The sequence below is a fragment of the Chelonia mydas genome, chromosome 1 (genome assembly GCF_015237465.2).
Source record: "Chelonia mydas isolate rCheMyd1 chromosome 1, rCheMyd1.pri.v2, whole genome shotgun sequence".
NCBI classification, from domain to species: Eukaryota; Metazoa; Chordata; order Testudines; family Cheloniidae; genus Chelonia; species Chelonia mydas.
The window spans coordinates 44,917,322-44,940,832 of NC_057849.1; positions in this window are offsets into that span (position 1 = coordinate 44,917,322).

Sequence of the window (23,511 nt, forward strand, 5' to 3'; positions counted from 1 at the left end):
AGGGGAATTTTGGCTTAGGACGCCAGGGCTGAACCTACCCTCCTGCTATAAAATCTTCACTGTTCACCTCTAGATCCCTGACTACAGTAAGCTGCATTGTAGCTATTTCAGAGGGATGGAAGGAAGAGTTCACCCTTCTAGCGTTTGACGTGACCTTGTGGCTTTAGGGAGTAGGTCTGCTTGAAAAATTGTGAATTTAATTCCTTTCAACATGGAAGTGAAGAATTCCTAACACAGACTTGGGCCAGGCTCCCAACTTTCCTACAGCACTCCTTCCCACTATCCAGGATGTTTCTGTCCGGGGACTCAGAAGCTGCCATATTTTCAACAAGGCCTAACTCCAACATTAGGAACCTGCTTTGTGGGAAATGACATTCTACAGAGGAAACTCTTTCACAGAACAAGAGATCTCTTGGGAGGCTGTGTGTGTGTGTTGGGCTGAGAGTTAGGGACTGGAAGAAAAAACCTAAGTAGTAATAAGAAGGTCTATTGTGGAGTATGCCAAGGAAGTGCAAAGTCTTTGTCAGTAGGCACTAAAGTGATGATGATCATACAGTTATAATGAGATAAAGCACAAAATGGATCAATTCCACTCACTGTACTCACATGAGCAGTTCCACTCACAGCCAGAGGGCAAGCTCTCATTGCCACTTTGCATGTCTTCCTTCCTCTGTGTTCTCACAGCTTTATCTGAGCTTTGAAAATGCTACGTAAAGGTGTTAAAATACTTGTTATCCCTACTGCTGACTTAAGTACTTGCCAGTCAATGGGATGACTCACGTGTTAAAGTTAGGAACATGTTTCCGTCCTTCGTTGAATCAGGGCCTTAGGGCCTGATCATGAATGATTGTGAGCATCTCTGGCAAGGCACACCTGGAACACTGTGTGCAGTTCTGGTCACCCCATCTCAAAACAGATAGCTCAGTGGTTTGAGCATTGGCCTGCTAAACCCAGGGTTGTGAGTTCAATCCTTGTAGGGGGCCATTTAGGGATCTGGGGCAAAAATTGGGGATTGGTCCTGCTTTGAGCAGGGGGTTGGACTAGATGACCTCCTGAGGTCCCTTCCAACACTGATATTCTATGATCTATGATCTATCTCAGATATATTAGACCTGGAAAAGGTGCAGAGAAGGGCAACAAAAATGATGAGGGGTATGGAAGAACTTCCATATGAGGAGAGATTAAAGCGACTCGGACTGTTCAGTTTAGAAAAGAGATGGCTAAGGGGGGATATGACAGAGGTCTATAAAATTGTGACTGGTGTGGAGAAAGTAAATTAGGAAGTGTTATTTACTCCTTCTTGTAACCCAAGAATTAGGGGTCACCAAATGAAAGGCAGCAGGTTTAAAACAAACAAAAGGCAGTACTTCTTCACACAATGCACAGTCAACCTGCAGAACATGTTGCTAGGGGATGTTGTGAAGGCCAAAACTATAATGGGATTCAAAAAAGAACTAGATAAGTCCATGGAGGATTGATCCATCAATGGCTATTAGCCAAGATGCTTAGGGATGCAACCCCATGTTCTGGGTGCCCCTAGACTCTGACTGCCAGAAGCTGGGAGTGGACAACAAGGGATGTATCACTCAACGATTGCCTGCTCTGTTCATTCCCTCTGGGGCACATGACATTGGCTGCAGTTGGAAGACAGAATACTGGGCTAGATGGACCATTGGTCTGACCCCGTATGTCTGTTCTTATGTTCTTATTTCTGGAAACCACTAAAGGAGAAACTGAGCGCACTTGTCATGCGGCAGCCTGCCATTGGAGGGCACCCTAGGCTTGTCGCAGCTCAGAGTCTAGTTAATTCAGTTATGTGGATTGAGTAATACTGGACCAGATTCATCCACGATGACACAAGGAATTGCAGTTTGCACTTTCCTACATTAGCCAGAGCCTCTGCCCCCACCACTCTCACTCAGGATTTCTACCAGGGGAGGCAGGTTTCAGCAGTGGCAGGAGTTCCTTAGGAACCGACTGGTGGAGACTGCAGTAGGGATATATTACATCAATGTGTTCCCAGGCAGCCCTAGGAGGGGAATCATGGCCACTTTTCACCACCAAACCTTCTGCTCCTGGAAAACTTTCCAAGACTGGGACACGACAGCTGGATTTCTACTGCCGGAAGCCAGTGTAGTGAATCTAACCCCCATAGTATACAACAAAGATGTATCAAATCATACAGGAAAAACATGAGGCTACATCCCAAAAGTAGCCCACTTCTTAAGATGGGGAGAAGAATTTTTTCACAAGTTAAAGTCAGTCCTACAAGCTTACCCATGGCCCTGTAAAATAACAAGCAAGCAGAAACACATATTTCTTTAAAATTTTGGTCAGTAATTTTGACCATCCTCCCACAATACAGCAATCTGCAGCAGCTGTGCGCTGCAATTTGTGTCAGGTGCCTGGTCAGCTAAAGAGGGTTTCCTAATTAAGATCTTTAGAGTCAAGAGCTGCCCAAATTATGCTTGAAGTGGTTTCTGCCAAAACATAAGAAATTTGTCTTGTGGACTCATCTATTTTTATTGCTTTACTTTTTCAACAGCTTCACTCAGCTGGAATGTGATCATAGACATTGCTTACTATCTATCTCTGGGACTTATCATAGAATCATAAAAATGAGGGCTGGGAGAGACCCCAAGAGGTCATCTACTCCATCCCCCATGATGAGGCAGCACCAAGTGTACCTAAGACCATCCCTGAGAGATGTTTGTGTAACCTGTTCTTAAAATCTCTAATGACTGGGATTCCACAACCTCCTCAGGTAAACTGTTCCAGTGCTTAACTATCCTTATAGTTTGAAAGTTTTTCCTAATAACTAACCTGAATCACTGTTGCTGGAAACTAAAATGACGACTTCTTGTTCTGCCCTCAGTGCACATGGAGAGCAATGTAGCACTGTCCTCTTTATAACAAGATTTTACAATTTTGAAGACTTATCAGGTCCCCCCTCAGCCTTCCCTTCTCTAGACTAAACATGCCAAATTCTTTCAACCTTTCCTCATATGTCGTGTTTTCTAAATCTCTTATTTTTGTTGCTCTCTGTAGCCCATAGAGTTAGCGTTAGCATTTATTTTGTTCAGCAGTAATGCAAGGAACCTACAGGCCTGATTCCTGGAAGACACTGGCTTCAGCAGTTAGCATAAGGCTTGACGCCTGTGAACTCTGGCACAGATAAATGGCCTAACGGTCCCCACTGAGTTTTGGAGAACTGGAAATAGTCTGTGGAAGGGGGAAGTTTGTCCACAATGACATCAGCCAGTCACGGGAACATGAGCTAACGCTAGCTTTTGACTAGAACATCCACAGATGTCTGACCACAAGAGTGCCATGGCAACGAATTGATGTATATGATAATAAATTCAGATCATTAATATACTAACCTATAGCCTGAATAAGGATGGCAGGATCAGTCCCATCATTATTGTCATTTAACACACTCTTATTGCAAATCTTCATCGTCTGATATCTTTCATCAACCCGGGCAGGAAATGGAGAGGGCTCAATGCACCCCTGGAAAAAGGGGCACCTCTGATGTCACATACTCTAAAGCAGCTCTTGCAAAACTGAAAGTGGGCCAGCTGATGGCCACCCCATGCATGGAGGCCTGTGAGTGGATGGGAAGTCTCCTCGTAGCATCCCTACTTGTGCACCTATACAGTGGCTGACCACAGTCTGGCCCTATTTAAAAGATAAAAGCTCTAGCTCAAGCTGAAGTTACGGACTTGTTGCAGGAATTAGTGGCTGAAATCCTATGGCCTGTGTTATTCACAAGGTCAGATGATACGATACCTAGTTTCTCTATTGTGTCTTTTCTTACACCCAGCGGATCACTTTTTATCTGGGCCTATTGTCACCTGTGTGTATGGGTGAAAAGACAGGAATGCTAGAGATAACTCTGTAAACAGATAATCTACGTTGGGGCCAAGACCCAACAGATAGGTCAACAAACTGGCTTAGCATGGGAGGCTCTGACTAAGACAAACCAATCACATCCAAGAGCCTGGTAGACAATTGTTACAAAAACCTGAGGTGCTCTATTTTCTGTCTTTAGGAAAAATTGCATATGACCTTTGCCTGCGTGCTACTGACAGAGTCATGCAGGAATTACGAATGCTAGGGCGTATGTTTGTGTGTGGGGTGTGTGAGCGCCCTGCAGGGATATGCCTTTGAGAAAAAGGAGGAAATTCCAAACTTTTTATTTAATCTTTTCAAGGCCATCGGGCTTTTCATGTTTTTGTGATTCAGCAACATATTACAGCGAATAGCATGGCACTAATTGCACAGCAGTGTCTGTACTCTCTGAGCCTTTGACAGGCACAGCGTTATTTAATACACATTCACAGCTTGCTACAATGAAACTTTGGGCCGGGGGGAAGGTGGGATGTAAAATGTGGAGAAGGCTCAAGTTTCCTATTATCATTGAAATCAACTGGGGTTTAGCTATCGATTGCGATGGAAGCAGGACTGAACCCCACAGAAAGCCCATCCTGTATCTAACAAAACCTTTAATTCAAGGGCCAAAGTTTCATTCCCACTCTGCTCACTGTTACCAGTGAAACCAACGAGAGTGCGAGGTACAGAGACTTTGTGAGTGGCTAGCCAGAATCCCAGGAAAGAGCACAAAGGTTGTGCAAGTCGGGACTGGATGGGCCAAGGGCGTGGCCATGGCTCCGCCTCCCTTCCACAGTGACCAACAGAGCCGTGCTGGCATGGAGGGAGTGCACACTACACACTGTCAGAGCAGCCCAGCTCCCACTCAGGCCTGCACTCACACACAGCTGCTGAGGGACTTCTGGCTGGGCCGTCAGCATGTGGCACATCCGTAATAAAGGGTAAAGAAGGAACCAAAGCATCTGGTTTTTATGAAAGTTTCTGTTGTTTCACAGTCTAGAGGGCAGAGAGGCCTGTGTGAGTAATGACAGTGAATGTCAATTCCAGTAACAGCAGGGGAAGTGGGTTGTGGGACTGCCCTGCCCAGCGAAGTATCTAAAAAAGTGATGTCAAATGCACTGAAAGGAGAGGAGCCAGTTCTGTATTTAATAATGTTGTGCAGCCAGAGAATCAGTTCAGAACTCTCTCTACTCCTTGCAGTGCACTGCGCATGCCCCCTGATGTCAGTAGGGGGTTTGCACTGAGATCAAGGGGGGAATCCAGGTGTTGTACAGTAGCCAAATGTTTAGCTATTTATTTGTTCAGTGCCTTATTGTCCCACACATCCTCAGTGAGAAAATATTCTCCCCCTTAAACCCACTGCAGTTTTTGCCTTTTCTTTCTTTTCCTTCCCCATCCTCCTTGGCGTCTTTTTCTCCCTCTTCCTGGTCCTTGTGACTCCCCTTCGTCCTTTTCTCTGCCAGGTCCTGTGCTGCAGCAACTCCCAATTCCCAGAGGGAGAAGCACTCCCATCCCATTTCCTATTCCAATCCCTGAAACAATCAGGGATTCAATGCAAGCTAATGTTGACACTGAAATATCATTTCAAGTTTATCAGATTTAATGGGGGACATGGGAGTTCACCCGTGAGTCACTTTTTCAGAGGACTGTCTGCAGGCCTCACTGCATGGGTTACTCTTGGTTCATATTTAGAAGGTTCTCCATGCAGCCATAAAGGCTAGAAACTTTTTTGTTTTTAAATGAAAGCTTACGTGGGCTACATTGATACATTATATGGGCTGGATCTGGCCTGCATGTTTCATACCCCTGGTCTAAAACATCCTTAGGCAAAGCAGGTGCAAAGCAGTATGGTTTTTGTTCTTTTGTGATTTTTTGTTGAATGTGCATATTATATTAGTACAGAGGGGATATTAAAAGGTTGAGTGTTAAATTAATCCAACAAATCAGAGCTATTGCTTGAGTGATCTAGACCAGTGGTTCCCAAACTAGGGTCGCCGATTGTTCAGGGAAAGCTCCTGGTGGGCCAGGCCAGTTTGTTTACCTGCCGAGTCTGCAGGTTCGGCCGATCGCAGCTCCCACTGGCCGCAGTTTGCCGTTCTCGGCCAATGGGGGCTGCGGGAAGCGGTGTGGGCCGAGGGACATGCTGGTCGCCCTTCCCGCAGCCCCTATTGGCCTGGAGCGGCGAACTGCAGCCAGTGGGAGCTGCGATCAGCTGAACCTGCGGACGCAGCAGGTAAACAAACCAGCCCGGCCTGCCAGGGGCTTTCCCTGAACAAGCAGCACGCCTAGTTTGGGAACCACTGATCTAGACATTAACTTCAATTCTCCACCTCTTTTAGCCTGTCTTAGGGCAGCTCCATCTTCCTCCTATGGTTAGAAATGTCAGGATCCATCTGGGCTGTTTTTTGTTGGTGCACGTCTCTGCCTGACATCTCATCTCGGCTTTCTACACCAGCCTTCACACTCCCCAATGACCCTGCACTCTCCCTGCTCCCACTCAGATTTCCCTTATGCTTTTCCTGTGCTCCCATCTAAAACCTTCTTTCCACTCATGTGCAGGCTGCCACGGCCATCACTGCTGCTTCTAGTGGCTCTGCAATCCTCAACAGTGCTTGAAGAGTGTGTGTGCATGGGGAGGGGGCACAAGAGATCACAGACCCTGCACACTTCCCCCCCCCCCAAAAAAAAAAAAGATTAAAATCAAGTTGAGTCAGAGGGGAGCACACTAAGCACTGTCATACCAAATTGCTGCTCTCAGATTATGATAGACACCCCCCTCCTTTATTTCAGACCATTTTGAGCACTGTTCCATAATGACTTCACAGCTCTCTTCCAGCAGAACTCACAGATTTCTAGGGACAATTATTTTAGGCTATGGGGCAATCAAAGCAAACCCTATAGCAACTGTTAGCAGGGGTGGTATGAATTGGGGATCACTTAGCAAAACTAACCGCAGCTGATTCCAAATGCCACTACCAGGATCCTGTCAAGTGTGAGGAAGGGCAAAATTCTAGTGCTGGCTCCATGGCACTAGTTAATAATTAGATTAAATATTAGCCTCAGTGTTCTGTTCATCCAGCAAGGATCAGTCTCCAGCTGAGCTTCCTCTCTGATTTAGCCACCACAAGTGCCAGCTGAGGTCATCAGCTCGTCAGTGCTGGTGAAGGTCTAATTTTTCCATTCTCTTTTAGAAAGCAATGCAATATCAAGTTCTCCAGAGATAATGGGCTTCTGATTCACTTCACCAAGTGCTGGGGCTCATGAGCTAACTGGTGTAAAAGCTTTCATCCCAGCTGAGCCCAATATTGACAGGATGCCTGGTTTTCATTATGTATCCTAAAATACAAGCTGCCACTGTTTATCTGGTGCTATTGCTGGACTTCCATCTGCATCTTCCTTTTCTCCTCCTGACCACACTGCATAATGCAACAGTAAATGGGATTTTCCATCAGGGATTTCTCCTGCCTATTACATCCTTTTTCGCTCCTGTTTACTTGGTTAATAAGATCGTATACAGAAACATACACCTGATCCACTGATACAATTGCTTTATTTTTTCATCCTTGTCACTATGGTTTTGCCACTGATTAAACAATACTTGGTACAAACTGAGATTAAAGCCCTTTTCAGATAATAAGGCCCCATTTTCCCTTCCTACATGAAAACCCATGGGAGGGGAAATCTACTACAAAAATTCTGAGATTCACAGAGATACGTATTATGGGAGGAAAACTGGTCTTGTCCTGTGCTTAAGGTACTAGATTGATGCTCAGGAGAGCTGTGGTCAGTTCACAGCTCTGCTACAGACATCCTGTATGACCTTGGGCAAGTCCCTTTGTCCATGTCTCCATTCCCCAGCTGAAAAATGGGGAGAATATTTCTTCTCCCCCACTCCCCCAACCTCATGTCTTGTCTCTTCAGACTGCAGATTCTCTGGTGAGAAATATCTCTCACTGTGGGTATTTGCTGTGTGTAACATAATGGGGTCCTCACCGTGGCTAGAATTCTAGGCGCTACCATATTACGAATAATCATAATAACAATGCAGCCTTCAAAGAGGAAAGAGTGTTGACCCCGTAGAGTGAAGGGAGCACTGCCTGAAAATCCTGCAGCTCCATGGGAAAGGCAGAACACACTTTACTTCTGGGAGAATTCTGTGCCACTGTACACGTGCAGAATTCATGTACAGATTTCTTTGCTTTCCCACAGAAAAATGCCTTCCTGATGAGGAAGCAGAGGGAAGCCATAAAAGCGGTCATGCGCCCCTCCTCAGCAGCATGGGCATGTTGTTTTGAGTGCCCAGAACAGACGGTGGAGAGGTAAATTACTGCTAGGGGGGTGAGACTGGGAACACCCCGACCAGTGCTCAGATACTGCTTGGATACCTCAACAGTGGGTAGGAAGGGAACAGGAATCTCGACAGACAGAACACCATACAACTGGAGTCCTGAGCATGCAGCACTCACCCTAAGAATCCTGCACAGGCTAACAGAGAGGATTTAGCAGACAATGAATTCACTGCTTTTCTCCCTAGCACCCTTTGCTCCAGATTCCCAGTCTTCTTCTATCCAGCCATACAAGGGGAAAAACCTCTAGCCCTAAATTTGGGTGCTGACCTCTGCTCTGCACTCTTTCGGGTATGACGCAGGGTGGAGAAGCTCACTGACTTTGAAGTATATTTGTAACTAGCATGGCAGAGGTAGAATAGGTATATTTAGACCTGATTTTCATAAACCAACATATAAAGGAGCATGGATGGGAAACAGGAGAATTTACAAGAAGGGAAACACTTGCTATATTTAGACAGGTGTAACTGGGCTCAGTGTACAGGTAGGTAGTCATTTTCTTGCTATAATAAAGCTACATTAAACAGTGCACATGAATGCCACCCTTCTGGTGGGACTCTCCTTAAAGGTCAAGCATTTTGATGATCGCTGAGGTTTATGATGTCTAGAACTGGTGATATTACAGAGCAGCATCACCTTATGCTGAATTAGAGATAACATCTCTCAGATAAGGTGTTCAACCAAGAACCCCTCAGTCCACCTCTAGCTGGACAGATGGGAGTTAAAGATCTCAGCGCTAAAAAAAAGCAAAATTAGGTTATCTGTCTAATGTACCTCTATGGCCCCTAATGCTGCAGTGTCTGAGCACTTCACTAACCTTGTAATGTATTTACCCTCACAACACCCTTGTGAGGTGGGGAAATGAGGCACAGAGAGACTACATGACTTGCCCCAGGTCACACAGGAAGTATGTGGCAGAGTAGGGTACTGAATGTGAGTCTTCCAACTCCTAGGCTAGAGTCCTAGCCACAGGTGCCGACTTTCATTTTTCTGGGTGGGTGCTTCTCCCCAGCTCTGCTGAGGCCCCACCCCACTCTTCCTCTTCCCCCAAGGCTACATCGTCGTTCTGCCTCTTCCTGCCCCCTTCCACAGTGCCCCACTCTCCTCCTGCCTCTTCCTGCCCCTGCTCCGCTCCCACTCCACAGCACCTCCCGCCCGCCACCAAACAGCTGATCGGCGGGTGGCTGGTGCGTGCTGAGCACCCACTGTTTTTTTCTGTGGGTGATCCAGGGCTGGAGCACCCGTGGAGTTGGCTCCTATGACCCTAGCCACGGGACCATCTTCCATCCATATCCAAGCCAATGTGACCCCATTCTAAGTTTAACTGGTTTTAACATCCAGCACAGTGGGCTTGACCCCACATCAACACAGATGCATAACGTGGGGCACAGAAGCGCAACGTGAAAAGTGTCAAGCAGGATAAGTAGGATAAGCAGCACAGAGGAGCCTGATTCTGCTACTTCTTGGCCACCAAGTTACTCCTGCCTAGTAGCAAGAACACAACCAAAGAAGGGAGCACTTCATGTGCGTGCTGAGGAGCACACTTAAACCCATTTCTGCTCAGAGACATCCTCTCTTACCTCACTCCCCAACTGTTTTTACCTGGCATTCTTGTAAATAAAGAAGAGGGACACAAGGGATCTAGAGCCTGTTAATACTTTGTGCAGAGAGTTACGTCTCATGCTTAATCTTATATTCCCCCACAAGTAACCTCCCCTCCCACTTGGGTTAGAGCACAACAAGCTTGTGCTCCCTGTTGTGCACCTCTCAAGGACTTGTAGGATTAAGGCCCATTTAACCACATAACGGTTATCATTACTGCCTGCATAGTCACTGTTCTACCAACAACTGATTCACTGCTCAGTAGGGTGCTTTGAGATTACTCGCATAGGAAAAGCATACTGTTAAACTAAGTTCTATCGCACAAGGATATTTGGTATATGACTTACACCATCATTGCACAATCAGAGTGCAGATGACTTCGTAATGTTGGGAGAAGACCACCAAAAATGTCCCAGATTGGTTCCCCAGAAAGGTTCAGGAAAGACATAAGAACTCTCCACAAGGGGCCTCCTTTGTCTTTGTGTTAATACTGGGTACAAATTGTGAGAGTTTCCTTCTCTCTTGGAAGAGTCTGGAAAATGCCAGCATTCTCCGGGTTAATCACCAGCATTCTCTGGGTTAAACACATTCCTACATTTTTAAAGAGTGTCATGAGTCAGCCCGTGACACAAGAACCACAGAGAATGTGGTGGGCAAAGAATGTGAAAAAATAACCCTCTGTAAATACAAGATGGATTTGTGCTTGTTTGCCTCAGCAGCAGCCGGGAGTGCTCCCCAAGCAGCCCATGGTCCCAGAGGACATACAGGTGATTCCAATCCTGGGAAAATTGGGACGTTATAAGCTGCTGGGTAAAAATAGCGTCTATCTTTGCTTTCCTTTTAACAAGATTAGTCTTGCTTTTCTCTCTGTCTTTATTTTGCTGTCTACTGGCCACCTCTTCACTCTCACACTAATCTGATTAGCTGGGCATGTGGACCATACTGGGAGCTACTGTCACAAAGATCTCTGCTTACTTGAGTGCACCTCTTTCCTGAATGAAACATCTTGTGTTTATAGTCACAGGGGGTATTGTTAACTCTTGGATTCTAATAGAAAGGGATATTTACAATCCCCCCATAAAAGTTGATTCAGGGAGACATTTAGGAAAAAAACAGACAGAAGACAGATGTGTTTCCTACCACAGATGCTAAGGAGGGTCAATTGTTCTGCATATGTAATGACTTTTTATGGTTCCTTACAAATGCCCTTTTACACTGCTAAAAAGGTGCCAAAGTCAAATATGTATAGTCAGTCACCGCAGACAATTTAGAAACCTTACAGGACACTACAGCTTTATAACTTGTTAAATATGTTAGAGATGGACCTCCTTCTCTCACTGTCTGTATGTAATCATGAAAGGAGAGTTTTTTACAGCACCGAAGAACTGCCATGTTATTGTGATTTCTAATGTCTTTATTGCTGTTTAGTTCTCATTTTTTCCTTGTATCTTGAGTCTTCTGCAGCTTGTTTACCATCATTTCTGTCTGCTTAAGGTTTAAGGAACTTCACAGATTTGTTCAGAGAGGTGCACAGTGTTTGTTGGTCTTAAGTGTAGTTGGAGTAGGAAAGGATGCTAAGTTATGAGCCTACCCAGAATAGGCCATCAGTCACTAAAAAAAGAATATAGACAGGGGAAGAGAGTTGAAAGATGACAAGTTGTGACAAAAGGTTTGGGTTCAGTGAATATGTGGGAAATATATAGTACAAGGCAAATTGGCATATGCTATTTAGAGCAGCTGAGGATCTGGCCCAGGTTACTAATTTCATTTATTTGTATTCAATCTTGTACCCAGTGAGCCCAGAAACACCCACAGATTTCAGTGAGAGGTTTGACTAAGAGCTGCAGTACAGAGCCTTTTGTCAATATTTACACAGCAGACTGACCATATTTATTTCTAACCATGGCAAGAAAGGCACAGTAATCTCCTGAATGGCTAGTTGTGCATTGTCAGAGATGAAAGATATAGTTTATATAACACATAATGGAACAGTTATAACAAATGGGCAAGTTTCTTCCTACCCCAGTTTTCGTCTCTGGCTCCTCTTTCTTTGTCAGTAACAAGCAGCCCAAGGTGATGAAACTTTCACCTAGAATTGTCTAAGAATTCTCTTGACATAAGTAGAGTGCAGTATGTTTCACTTCATTTTAATTCAGTCCAAACATCATTCCCTTTCTTACTATGTGTTTGTACAGCACCTAGCCCAATGGAGCCCTGATCCATGATTCTAGCCCCTGCTGCAATACAAGTGATAAATGATAACTTGCTAAAACTATATTGTATTGTATCTATGAGCATATCGGGAGAGGGTGAACAGGGCGAAGCCAGGCAATGTGGTATATTCTGCACTTGATTTTGTGGACTATAGATAAACACCTCCAAGTTTCAGAGAACCGTGATTTTTAAGCACAATGAGATAGTAAGGGTTTCATTAAGGCAAGCTGAAGCTTTTGCAGAGCTCTGGGTGGAGTTTAAACCCAACCAGCTCTCTCCTCATTTATGCTCAGGTCCCCTAATTTCTGTGTAACCTATCCTCAAAGACAGAGACACAAATCATGAGTAGACAAATGATTTTCAGGTGCACGAGCTGGAGCTGCCTATCTGAGATTTTTCCTCCATAGTAAGCTGGGTATAATCTAGAGCTACACTGTAGCTATTACAACCCTCCTATATGGATATAGCTGTCATGCTGCCTTCCTGATACATGTATGTGCTCTTGAATAAATAAATGGTACCGATGACTACCCCAGTCACAGTGGATAAAACAAGGAGTGGTTGAGACTGGGTGTTCTTCTTGGGGAAAATAAAAGAGATCTTAACTTTGTACTTGATGCTTAGATAATATGGGGGTGGTGGACAAATTAGAAATGAGACAGAAAATCTGATACATCATTGCAGTCTTCCCAGATCGTTAGCGTGTGTGATGAGATTAAACTGGAAAAAAATTCAAGACCAAGATTATCAGCTATGTTGTCTATGCTGCCTCACAGCACCAGTGAGAAATCATGAACAGTAATGCGAACAGAGCACAAGTGCATTATAGGAATGGCTGAGAGATGCCTTTGATTTTAGGCAGCTGTCTTTACAAGTTCTTGAATTCAAAGTATGTATTCAGTATGAGGGCCTAATTGTGCAGTCCCTACTCAGCCCAAACTCCCATTAATTTCAATGAATAAATAACGTCAGAATTAGGTCCTAGCTGTGCATGTTGGGTTGTATTTTTTTTTTGTCTAAACTTGTATGTAACACCAGAAACAGTCATTGCTTCATTCCCATGTCACAAGACATTGACCATTCATTACCCATATCTCCTCCTGTCTAGAAAGAAAACAGACTATTCCTAGACCTGGATGTTTTCTTTCCCCAGGTAAATAATTAATAAATGAAATAACAAACTGCTGCTTGTCTAATGCACACATACAACAAATGGTACTTTCTTTGCTTGGAAATGAGGCTGGCAAAATCTCATGGGAACAAGTCTTTAAAAAGCCAGACTTTAGCTGCTGGAAAAATCTTTACTGAAATGACTGGAACAGACAAGTTTAACAAAGGTTTGAGTCATTTTTTTGTGCTTTGCTCCAGTAATTCATTGGTGAAAAGCCAAACTGAGTCATTCTAATTTTCTCTTTAATTATAGGAGAGCTTAGTTCCAGTTCCACTTTCACCAAGTTTTCTTCTAATATCTTTGGTTAATGTTCACCTTGGCCTGGTCACTTGTTCAACATGCTAGAATTAAGCTGATGATCCAGGTTAATGAGAAGAAATGGCATCAAGGATACACCCTGCAACCTATTCACCAAATCAGAGATGGGCCAAAGCTGCAAAGTTGAGATATTTTGGAGAAGAGTGAGGGATCTTTGCATACACTGTTTGGGAGGCTTTTCTAGCTGTCAGTAATGGGTGGTGTACATTTAATGTATATATAGAGGTTAAATTGGCATAAGGGAAGATACTAATATACATACAACTGAGACGTGTCTATTTTATTTAGGTTCTTATACCATGCCCATCATTACAGCATCTTATCTTACTCCCCCTCAAATGTATATTTTTAAAATCACATACCCACATTTTGGGCCAAATTCTGCCTTTAGATCCACATGTGGCTCCCATTAATTTTGGGAAATGAGACCAATCATTTCACTTGAGAAAATATTTATATTTTGCTTTTTGATATGAGAAGGACATTTCCATTTTAAAGGGGCTGTTGATCATGAAAATTCCCTTAGTAATGGCCTGGAAATCTGATGTTAGCTATGTCACAGACTGCTGCTTTTCACCTGTCTGTTCAGATTGCTAGTCATCTTGTACACAGACACAGAGGGCCCAATCCAACTGCCATGAAAGTCAAAGGAAGACTTTTCCATTGATTTCAGTGGGAGCTGGACCAGGCCCAGAGGCATCATGAGTCAGAGCAGGGAAGTCAGATTGCATCTCTACCTGGTTCTGGTGCAGCTGGCCCTGGAATGCTGTGTGGAGTTCTGAATGCTTCATTACCGGAAAGGGATGGACAGTTTGGATGGAATTCTGAAAGGAGGAACAAAAAATCACTGGGGGCTGGGAGGGAAGAGATTAGTAAAAATAGTTAAATATGAACAATCAATCACTGTGGCCTCAACACAGAGCTCTGCACTGATGGATTCCCTCTGCACACAGCCCCACTGAAATCAGAAGGGCTCTGAACAGGGGCCTGCCCAAGTGGAGCTCATTGCAGGATCAGGGCCTTAGTTGTCATCTAGCTAAATTATACATATTTGAATTCCTTTAATCTTTTCCCAAATTCAGGCTCTCCACTGCTGTAATCATTTGTTTCCCTCTTATCTCAATTGCCTACAATTGCCATTGGCCCAGCCTAACAGTTGCTCCTGACAGCACAGGATCTGTATTCCTGGCAGCACTACATGCATCAGGAGGCACAGCCCTGCCATAAAGACCAATGGCTGGAAGCAGTGCGGAAATGAAGGCAAGAGTAAGTTCTTGGCCATAAAAAATTGGCTCTGGGCTGAATCTTGCTGAACAAGGTGTCAGTGCCAAAAGGTTTTTTCACCATTTGTCATAAAATGTAGTTTAACCACCTTTAAGTTTCAGGGGGTGGGGGGTGTTCAGGGGTGCGTGAAAAGAGCATATCTCGGAATGTGCTACTGTTTGAGCTCAGTTTTGTAGCCGCTCCTCTCACTTACTGGAATGATACTGACATAACTCTACTGTGCTCAGTGGTACAAGTGATCAGAGAATCAGGTCCAAATAAATTAGACTGAGGATTGATTTCTCATTAAAAAAAAAAAGTAAAATAAAGGCCACAATTTTCAAACACAGCCATCTAAATTAGGCTTCTAAAGCCATAGCTCAGCATCTAATTAAAGATATTTAGATACTGCTTTGGGAGAGTAGCTTTAGGGACCAGACTTGAAAATTCAGACCAAAGATAGCAAAGTTACTTTCTGAACCTCATTATATTGGCTTAGGATGACCCTACATCCCATTTTGGCCGGGACAGTCCTTTTTTAAGCCCTGTCCCGGCCGTCCTGACTTTTTTGGCAAAAGTGGGCATTTGTTCCATTTGCTCTTGCCGACTTGATCGGTTGGCAAGAGCAAACGAGTCAAATGCTCACTTTTGTCCAAAAAGTGGGGTGCAGAGGAATGTGCGGGGGGGGGGGGCAAGTGGCGATGCCAGCCCCACACAGGGGGAGAGGCAGAGCTTGAGCAGGGGGCAGGCAGGGCTCTGGAAAGCAGCAATGCCAGCCCCAGCCCCGTGGGGGGTGAGGGGGGTGGGGAGATGCCCCTCAGGTGAGTGGCTCTGGCCAGCCCCATGTGGCCAGAGGCAGGGGAGGAGAGCCCTTCTTTCCTTTTGTGAAGATCAGTAGCCCATTTGCTTTTCTCCTTTCACCTGGTACTGCTCTAGGTGTCCATGATGTTTCATAAATAATTGTACCAACGGCACAGAGTAAGTTTTTGAGCTAATTAAATTAATACCCTAGGATGCATATCACACCTACTGGCCTATTTGTGCATGTTCACAGTTTGCAAGCGTTCTCTCCCCTGCTCTTTCTCTATAGTTATTTTTACAGGGTTCTTCTTAGTCTTCAGCTACTTTTGAGTCCTGTTAACATCTTCCTACCTTTTGGATGGCCAGGTGCTCTGAGTAGGATGAAACATTTGAGAGACAGCACAATAGAGATGATGATCCATTGCTTTGATCTGATGTAATGGCTTTCTATGTTCTTTTTCCAACTAAAATGTTACGTAGATTTAAACAGAATGAGGGGCAAAAGTAAGAGAGAGACCCAGATCAACGAGGGAGGGGCAGGGCCGGCTCTACAGGTTTTGCTGCCCCAAGCAGTGAAAAAAACTGCCGCCGCGGACGGCAAAAGGGAGAAGCTGCCGCCGAATTGCCACCGCGGCCGGTGGGACAGAGGAGCTGCCGTCGAATTGCCGTCGCCGCGGAAACACTGCCGCCCCAAGCACCTGCTTGGAATGCTGGTGCCTGGAGCCGGCCCTGGGGAGGGGGAGTAAGAAAAGGACAGGTTGGTACTTGTCGGATTCCCTAGTGTTGTATCAACCAGGCAAGGTACTAACAAGCTTCAACAGGACTTTATTTTCAAAGTGGAAACCTCTTTACCAAGCTGCTGCTGCACCCTCTGTAGCTTTCTTCCAGCTTCTCAGCTCCTCCCCCCTCCTTCCTGTTTCCTGTCCTTTCAGACTCCCAACAGCCAGTGCTCCCAATTCTAATAATTACAAGCAACATCTAAACACCACATTCCCTCCTCTCTTAAGAAACTCTCCCAATTAAAATAAACGTTATTGTTCTAATCACAGGAACAAATATGAAACAAGACACTATACTGTTGGCGAAATATTATACTGAAAACACTGTAGATACTACATAACGTAGTCTCTAGTCCAGACAGGTGGTCATCTGCACTGGAACCGGGGCTTGAGAGACGGCCTGTCAGACCCAATGTCTTGTTGTGTTGGCACTACGGGGAAGTCATCCAATGCAGACTGGGTGTTGGCATAATCTCCTCTTGGTCCATAGGCAGGTGCAAGATAAGAAGCATTCCATACCCGCCCATCAGAAAGTTGATGGGTGGTAAGGTTCCTTCTTCTCTACGATTTTAAGAGGAGCTGTGAATTTATGGTCCCCTTTGCATAAAATTCCAGGTTTTTGTATTCTAACAAAGGAACCACACTCAAACTTTGGTTCCTTAACACCCCGCTGCTTGTCTGTGAAAGCCTTAGACTTTGCTTGGTTCTGTTCAACTGTTTTTTCTCACATCATCCTCATTTGGGGCATCAGGTCGTGCGTGTAATAATCCAGCAATGTTCAGTTTAGTATTCATCTGTTTCCCATGCAGTAACTCTGTGGGTGATCTTTGCATTGTGGCATGTCATGTAGCCCAGTATGCTTGCACGAAATCAGTAGTGAACGATATCCACAATCGCCCTTCCAGTTTAGCCGTTTGCAAACTTTCTTTCAAACTTCTGTTAAACCGTTCGATTTCTCCATTGGCTTGAGGGTAATATAGGGATGACCTTCTGTGTAAAATGTTCCTCTATGTTACAAAAGTTTCAAACTCTAGGGAAGTAGATTGACTACCATCAATCTGAAACCAGTTTTTTGGGGTTACCTTCCCTGCTAAAAACTGAAGAGAGGAACTTAATTATTGTAACAGAAGAGATTTGTGATGTAAACGCTACCTCAGGCCATTTACTGAAATAGTCTATTAAAGTGATGGCATAACGGCAGTCAATTGGAGCAGTACCAGAGTGTCCTACAATGTCAATCGCCACTTTTCCCCATGCAGATTCAGGAAGAGGAACAGGCTGTAATGGAGGGGTACATATCACTGCTGTCTTATTATGCATTTGGCAAGTGACACAGGATTTTATGAGTCCCTCAATTTGAGAGTCCATCCCTGGCCACCAATACAGATCCTGTAGTTGTTGTTTGGTTCGGACAATTCCTTGATGAGTATCGTGTGCCAGGTGTATGAGTTTTGACTGTAATTCTTCTGGCACAAGGAGCCGGTGTGTACCTTGTAGCACACAGCCATCAAACAAAAAAAGTTCATCCCAAACTCTAAAATAAGGCAGCAAAACTGGGTCAAGGTATTAGGGTGACTGGGCCATCTCTTTGTCAGAAATTCCCATAGTTTTTGTTGAATTGGACACGCTGAACAAGCAGCTTGAAATTGTTCTCTTGTAACTGCAGTGAGAGTGCTTGTAATAAGTGCAACCACTACATCCTCCTCCTCCGGTGGACCATCTGGTGAAGGCAAAGGCAGGCAAGAAAGGCAATCAGCAACCACATTTTGGTTTCCAGACTTATATTCCAGTTCATAATTGAAAGAGAGTAGTCTTGCAGACCATCGAGCAATATGGTATCCTGCTTTTCCCAGTCCTTCCGTGGTGAGCAACGTCGTCAAAGGGCTGTGGTCTGTGCGCAACTTGGATGTGCAGCCCCGCAGGTAAGTTCTCCATTTTTCAGTAGCCCAGACACAAGCAAGTGCTTCTTTTCGACTGTAGAATATTTCCTCTCAGCATTACTTAGTGTCCTTGAAGCAAATGCAACAGTCCTCTCTGTGTTGTCCTCATGCAGTTGTGTGAGAACAGCCCCAAGTCCATAATCAGAAGCATCAGTAGTTACAATTGTGAGCAATGCAGGACTGAATAGTGCAAGTACTGGACTATGTACAATCAAGTCTTTCACAGTTTCGAAACTAGCTTGTGTATCTGTTGTCCACACTAAGGTTGAACTTCTCCATAGTAATTCCCGTAACGGTTCAATGACAGAACCATAACTGGGAATGAATTCTGCATACCGGGAGGTAAGACCCAAGAAGGAACGTAAGGTTTGCAAATCTGTTGGAGGAGGAGCATTTGAAATTGCCAGGGTATGAGTCGGATCAGGTTTTAGTCCAGCCTGTGAAATTGTATGCCCCAGAAAGGAGAGTTCAGTTCGTCTAAATTTGCATTTGGACCTATTGAGCCAGAGGCCTGCTGTGCTGATGCAGTTTAGTATAGACTGCAGGTTATTGTCATGCTCCTCAGAAGTATTTCCAAACACGATAATATCATCCAGATAGCACTGAACTCCATGTTGATTCTTCAGAATCAATGACATCATTTTTTGAAAGACACTTGGGGCAGATGCGAGACTATATGGAACACGTTTAAAACAAAATAGTCCCTCATGTGTAATAAATGCTGTGAGGTCCTGAAGAAACCCTTCTTGTTACTCTTAACATCTCTTGCTAACTGCAACTCCAAATGTGATTTGGCCTTCCTGATTTCACTCCTGCATGCCTGAGCAATATTTTTAGACTCCTCCCTGGTCATTTGTCCAGTCTTCCACTTCTTGTAAGCTTCTTTTTTGTGTTTAAGATCAGCAAGGATTTCACTGTTAAGCCAAGCTGGTCACCTGCCATATTTACTATTCTTTCTACACATCGGGATGGTTTGTCCCTGTAACCTCAAGAAGGATTCTTTAAAATACAGCCAGCTCTCCTGGACTCCTTTCCCCCGCATGTTATTCTCCAGGGGATCCTGCCCGTCAGTTCCCTGAAGGAGTCAAAGTCTGCTTTTCTGAAGTCCAGCGTCCATATTCTGCTGCTCTCCTTTCTTCCTTGTGTCAGGATCCTGAACTCGACCATCTCATGGTCACTGCCTCCCAGGTTCCCATCCATTTTTGCTTCCCCTACTAATTCTTCCCAGTTTGTGAGCAGCAGGTCAAGAAGAGCTCTGCCCCAGTTGGTTCCTCCAGCACTTGCACCAGGAAATTGTCCCCTACACTTTCCAAAAACTTCCTGGATTGTCTGTGCACTGCTGTATTGCTCTCCCAGCAGATATCAGGGTGATTGAAGTTTCCCATGAGAACGAGGGCCTGCGATCTAGTAAGTTCCGTTAGTTGCTGGTCCCTAGGCCAAATCAGAATGGCCAAAGCACAGCTGGAGTTGCAGCTAGCAAGGGATGTGAAGGGTAACAAGAAAGGTTTCTACAAGTACGTTAGCAACAAGAAGGTGGTCAGGGAAAGTGTGGGACCCTTACTGAATGGGGGAGGCAACCTAGTGACAGATGGTGTGGAAAAAGCTGATGTACTCAATTGTTTTTTTCCCTCTGTCTTCACAGACAAGGTCAGCTCCCAGACTGCTGCACTGGGCAGCACAGCATGGGGAGGAGGTGGGCAGCACTCAGTGGTGAAAGAACAGGTTAAAGACTATTTAGAAAAGCTGGATATGCACAAGTCCATGGGGCCAGATGCAATGCAACCAAGGGTGCTGAGGGAGTTGGCTGATGTGATTGCAGAGTCACTGGCCATTATCTTTGAAAACTCATGGCGATCGGGGGAGGTCCAGAACAATTGGAAAAAGACAAATATAGTGCTCATCTTTAAAAACAGGAAAAAGGAGAATCCGGGGAACTACAGACTGGTCAGTCTCACCTCAGTCCCCGGAAAAATCACAGAGCAGGTCCTCAAGGAATCCATTTTGAAGCACTTGGAGGAGAGACAGGTGATCAGGAACAGTCAACATGGATTCACCAAGGGCAAGATATGCCTCACCAACCAGATTGCCTAATTAATTCTCTAACTAATTAACTAACTAATTCTCTCAAATGTTGTGCTAATGCTTTCCATCTAGAGGGGATTAAAATGGCCTGTCTCAAACTTCATGCTCTCCAGGCCTATACCGGCATTTGCCATAGCATCTAAATTGCTACAAGATTCATCCTTTTCAGTGGATCTTGGCAGCCTTTTGGTAGCTACTATTTATCAGTCATTCCAGCGGAAGGCTGCTTAAAGCTGGACTCCAACTATATTCCTGAAGTTCACCTGAGCCACCCCACTGCAAATGCAACACCAATGTTTCCTTGGGGCCATTTCACACAGAGATACATCTGTCTGAAGTCTTCCTTCTTCACCTGAGCCATCCCTGGCTTTTGTGGAATCAAATCAACTGTGTAGGAGGGTTGTGCGTAGGGTCACCATACGTTTGGATTTTCCAGGCAAAAACCTCTTCTTTAGTCCTCTGATCTCTCTCTAGGCAGATTTTGGAAATATGAAAAATTGTCCGTGATTTTTCCTTGCCTTCAGAGCTGGGTGGCTGGACAGCAGCAGCCATACCATGCCACCCTTCCTTCTGCATTGTTGCTGCTGGCGGCACTGCCATCTGAGCTGGGCGCCGACCAGTGGCTGCCGCTCCCCAGCCACCCCTCTTGGAAGGCAGTGTCACTGCCAACAGTGGTGCAGAAGGAAGGGTGGCAATACCATACTGTTCCACCCTTTATTCTGTGCCGCTGCTGGTGGCGACACTGCCTTTCTGGCTGCCCAGCAGCGGCGAAAAAGGAATACCATACCATGCCACCCTTCTTTCTACACTGCTACTGGTGGTCATGTTGCCATCTGAACTGGGTGCTAACCAGTGGCTCCCACTCTCCTGCTGCCCAGCTTTGAAGGCAAGGGAAAAAAATCACAGACATTTTTTCAAATTTCCAAAATCTGCCTGGAGGGACATCAGAGGACCAAAAAAAGAGGTCATGTCTGGGATAACCCAGACGTATGGTGACGCTAGTCGTGACCACCCATACACTAGTCTTGTGACCCCCTTTTGTGTTGGGACCCCCAATTTGAGAAAGGCTGCTCTAGGGGATTTCCCAACAATGCTGAGGTCCAACACGGCCAATAGTTTCTGGTGAACTGTTTCCCACAAGTTCCGCCAAATAATTCATAGATTCTCAGGGACCTTTTCCCCTGGGTTGGTATCCATCTGATAGTAGGCTAGGTAGGTTTGCTCTGGCAATATTAAGAACACCAAGGGGACGTCTTCAATCAGCAGTTGTTTCTGTTTTGGCCAGAATTGTGGATTAAGGGCGCTTGTGGGCCGAGCTCAGGTTCTGGTGGAAAAGGCATTATGAGGAGGCCCTCTTGGTCCTTCCAGGCTTTCAGTAGGGGTACACTCTGTGTCTCTTTTCTCTTCCTTGGATGGCAGATTTCATAATCAACTGCCCTTGCCCTTTTTACAACTTTGAATGATCCTTGCCACTTGTCCAGCAGTTTTGACTTCAAGGTTAACAGCAACAACACAGGGCTTAAATTTTCACATCCTGGCCCTGTTATTGTAGGTCCATTCCTGATTCTACTGAGATTTTCAGCAGAAGAAAGCCCACAGTGTCTCCAAGTTTTCTCTCAAACAGAACACATATTGTACCATGTTGATTGTTCCTGGGTCTGGCTCCTCCAATGTCTCGTGGAAGAGATCTAGGATCCTGTGGGGCTGCCTCCCATATAGTTGCTCAATTGGGGATAATAGGAGGTGTGGGATCAACCAGGCCCAGTGATGTGGATCCTGAGGCCTTGGTCCTCTGGCGGTTCACCAGTTGAGTTCCAGGTTAACAGAATCCAACAAAATGTATACAGTCCAACATCCCCTCAAAAGAAAGGGTCTTCAACCCACCTCTGGTTGCCTGTGAGTGGCACACCTTTGGTTCAGGGCTTATAATGTCTCTACCCTCTCCTCCTCTCCAATGGAAGGAAAAGGGATCTGTCCCCTCCATGAAATGGGTGGCTAGTACTGGAGCCTGGGCCCTCCCTCTCCACTAGGCATATGGTCAAATGCCTCACCCATGATCCTCCAGAAGTTAGATCAAAGGGTTCTGTAGTCTGAGGGAAAGGGCCCTCCTCTCAGGCCTCGAGGAAGCTACTGCTAGCAGAATCTCCCCTGCAGCCCAGACTCCTACTGCATCCTTGTTCAGGATCTCCTCAGGTAGGTCTCTTGTTCTCTGTTGTCTCTCCCTCTTCTGAGCTGTCCTGCTCTGTGAGGTGGTGCATCAGTGCTAAGGTGCCTCCCCTGGCTGGAGAGGGGTCTGGCTCCTGCTCACTCAGCTTAGTGGGGCTGTCAGTCCACTCTGGTGTCCAGTAATCTGGACATCCTCTCTGTTCTCCAGTCCATCGGGGGGTTGACAGGGAACCCAGGCCTGCCCCCTCCACCAGGTTCCAGCTCAGGGTCTCTCAAGCTAGACAAGGAGAGTCAGGGTTTGCTGACTCTGCCAGTGCCCTGAGCTCTTTCCTATCTTCCCTCAGGCCTCTGTAGGCTCTTCAGTCTGTTGGCCTATTCGCCCCTTTCTGGGGTGTTGTCCCTGGGCACCTCTCTAGCAGTCTGCTGACCGGAGTTTCTTGTTCCTGCCTGCTCACTCCTCTTTAGGCTCACTGACTGCTCACTCCACCCCACCCTTCTGCTCCCAGCCCTTTTATCTTCCCAGCTGCTGTTAGCCTGCCAATCAGCAGTGGCTGGCAGTGCCTGTATTAACCCTTTGGTCGCTGGGCTAGCATGGGGGTACATACACCCCATGACAGGCTCCCTATTAAACTCCTCCTCCAGCTTAAACAGGTTCTATGGGTGCGGTGGGGCAGGATCACAGTGGCTCAGGACCTCTCTCTAACCCCTCCTGGCCCATTGTAGGGTTATACACTCCATCAGAGGCATCCTAAAAGGTGCAGCCCATGCAGAGCCTTGGGCACCTGGGGAAAGGGTCACATGGTGTGGGGCTGACACATCACCTTGCTGTGACGTCCTCGTGTCTCAAGAGAACAAGAGCCTGCCAGAGATTTGGATGCTTCCAGGAATAAGGGGGCAGTTAATGGCAACCGGAACCCTGGAATGGACTCGTCTTC